The 3,268-nt window shown below is 41.4% G+C and overlaps 1 pseudogene across 1 annotated transcript; it reads left to right on the top strand.

Annotated features, from left to right (window-relative positions):
• Positions 1-367: 367 nt before the first annotated feature.
• LOC309858024 (small ribosomal subunit protein uS5 pseudogene) lies at positions 368-1,305 on the top strand (annotated as a pseudogene). Its single transcript has one exon. The product of its transcript is annotated as a small ribosomal subunit protein uS5 pseudogene (transcript).
• Positions 1,306-3,268: the final 1,963 nt, after the last annotated feature.

Genomic DNA, 3,268 nt, shown 5'->3' on the forward strand with positions numbered 1-3,268 from the left:
TCCTATTTATTTATTATTAAAGAAATTCCTCTAACAAACAGTATGTTTTGAAGGTTGCTAGCAGGAAAGTGTTGTACGACATGGAAGTAATCAGAAAATGTGATCTAAAATTCTGCTTTCAAGGGCGCCTGGGTGGCTCAGTGGGTTAAAATTCTGCTTTCAAGAAGCTATAACAGTAAGTACTGAGCATTAGCTATTATATGCTATGGATGAATAACTGAAATCTACATTTGAAACTATTGGTACACTATATGTTACCTAATTGAATTTTAAAAAGTTAATAAAAAAAACCACTATTTTATAAAACAATATTCCCAACAGGCTCTTTTGCTTTAAAATACTCACTTTGTTTCCTCTCCGAGAGAACACCAAATGGCGGATGACGCCGGTGCTGGGAGAGGGCCCGGAGGGCCCGGGGGCCCTGGAATGGGAGGCCGTGGCGGTTTCCGCGGTGGCTTCGGCCCCGGCGGCATCCGGGGCCGGGGCGGGCCGGGGCCGTGGTCGGGGCCGGGGCCGAGGCCGCGGAGCTCGCGGGGGCAAGGCAGCGGACAAGGAGTGGATCCCCGTCACCAAGCTGGGCCGCCTGGTCAAAGACATGAAGATCAAGTCCCTGGAGGAGATCTATCTCTTCTCCCTGCCCATCAAGGAGTCTGAGATCATCGACTTCTTCCTGGGAGCCTCCCTCAAGGACGAGGTTTTGAAGATCATGCCTGTGCAGAAGCAGACGCGCGCGGGCCAGCGGACCAGGTTCAAGGCATTTGTCGCCATCGGAGATTACAATGGACACGTCGGTTTGGATGTCAAGTGTTCCAAGGAGGTAGCCACTGCCATCCGCGGAGCCATCATTCTGGCGAAGCTTTCCATTGTCCCTGTGCGGCGAGGCTACTGGGGGAACAAGATCGGCAAGCCCCACACTGTCCCGTGCAAGGTGACTGGCCGCTGTGGCTCTGTGCTGGTGCGTCTCATCCCCGCCCCCAGAGGCACTGGCATTGTCTCGGCCCCTGTGCCCAAGAAACTGCTGATGATGGCTGGTATTGACGACTGCTACACCTCGGCCAGGGGCTGCACTGCCACCCTAGGGAACTTTGCCAAGGCTACTTTCGATGCCATCTCCAAGACCTACAGCTATCTCACCCCTGATCTCTGGAAGGAGACTGTGTTCACCAAGTCTCCCTATCAGGAGTTCACGGACCATCTTGTGAAGACCCACACCAGAGTCTCTGTTCAGAGGACCCAGGCTCCAGCTGTGGCTACTACATAGTTTTATACAAGAAAAATAAACTGAACTAAAGCTTGAAAAAAAAATACTCACTTTGTAATGAGAGTCATTACTTTTGTCTAGCCAAATCTTATAGCACTGTTTATCCCTTCCCTGCTTTATCCCTTCCCAGTATCAATAAAGGCTCACTTGGGTTACCTAGAAGCCATGAGAAAGCTTGTAATAGATCTGGCTGGTTTTCACCAGCAATTTGACCACCATGTGCACAGGGAAGTCTATTGATAAAGGCTTTATTGCAATAAGTTGCAAATACATGGATGATTTTGAATTCTCTTTCTTGAGGTCTTGTTTCATGATAATAAATTTAGGGTGGCTTATTGGAATGGATGTTATTAACATATCTTCATAGTTATAAGCACATGGAATTGTAAAATAGATGAATGAATGTGGCATTACTGACAACTGTCCTCATTTTGAAATCAAATTACAGTGTACTAAGATGAGGAAGCAAAGCAGATTTGGGATTATGAGTGAAATAATTTTAAAAAGTATTAGGGGTATGATCGGACTATTGGGTAATTCAGTAGAAAAATGTCTACTGATTGAGATTCTGTGTTCCCTGATTTCAGAGAGAAGTTAAGATAAATAAGTAACACGAGGAGACTAGGAAGCCAAACATAAGTGATAATTTTGTGCCAGGGTGTGTATACATCTGTTTATCTTCTTGCTTTACCACTAAGGTTGCTCCTAGAGGAGAGTTTAAATATGTGTTGGAGCTAATCTTTGTGGATTACACAAGAAACCACATCCTACAGCTCTCCCTGAAACACCCCTTATGATTTCAATGTAATTTGGTTTTTGCATTTTTAGAAATAACAAAATACTTTGCAAACTCATCTACTTTATTACCATCACAAGTGAGTCAGCTGACTCCACATTTTAACACAGTGACAGTCACAGAGGAATGGAGGAATGAGTAGAGTTATCAATATATGTGCTTTTAAGAAGTATGACAGGGTAGCAGCTATTTCCAGGAACCAAAACATGGGTCAGCAGCTGTGCAAGAAAAGTGATGGAATAAATGACTCATTTCAGAGGAGTTCTATAACATATTAGTTCTATAATGTATCTTCAGCCCCCAATTACCCGCTTTGATCTAAAGATAAGGATTTACAGTTAAGGTCCCATTTATGATTTGACTGGTAGGGTCTGAATCATGTTTACTATTGTTTTGACTATTACTTGAAACCTATAGTAGTACTTGGGATATGTGTTGTGTATTCTGTGAACATGTGCTATTTTTAGATTAGATAATTTCTGTCTCGAACCCCTGTTCATTTCTTTGTTTTTGTTTATTTGATAGTGGTTTCAGTAAATGGATATATCTGAAAAATTGCAAAGCCACTATTAAAACAAGTTATTATTATATATAGCATGGAATTGCACATTCCTCCTTTGAATCCGACAGAGCTTCACCATATCCTTAACAATTTGGGAAAAACATGCTATTATTTTTCTTTATAAAATTTCTCCTGTTAGGCTGTGATGGTTGTCATCAGCAGGAACTCCTCTGAAGGCTTTGTCAAAAGAGTTGAAAAAATTGGAAAGGTGTGTGAATGAAGCTGTTTGCTGAATATAAAGAAAAGAGCATTGAAGTACAATTCACACTCTTACTTCTCCTTCTATGCTTTCAGATGTTTGACATTTGAAAATTTTGCTTCTAGAAGAGATGCCCTATATAATTCTTACTTTAAGGAGCAAGTTGCTTTTATAATTTTTTTATTATTCTACCATTCCAGTATTTCCATTTAAATTAAATTCAATACCATTTAAAAAAAATCAAAAGTGCAGCCAGTATTCAATTCCTGGGCTAAATAATTTTAGAAAGCTTTGTGTTATTGAACCTATGGGGTTTTTATGTAGTTTTAACTCTTTCTTTCTGTGATTTTTCCCATTAGTCATGTAAGTGACTGCAAATTAACAGACATTGAGGATAAAGAAGGACTGAATAGAACAATCCTTGGCCTCATGAAGTTGAGAATCTAGCAA

This window comes from Mustela nivalis (genome assembly GCF_964662115.1).
Source record: "Mustela nivalis genome assembly, contig: HAP1_SCAFFOLD_1751, whole genome shotgun sequence".
Lineage (NCBI taxonomy): Eukaryota > Metazoa > Chordata > Mammalia > Carnivora > Mustelidae > Mustela > Mustela nivalis.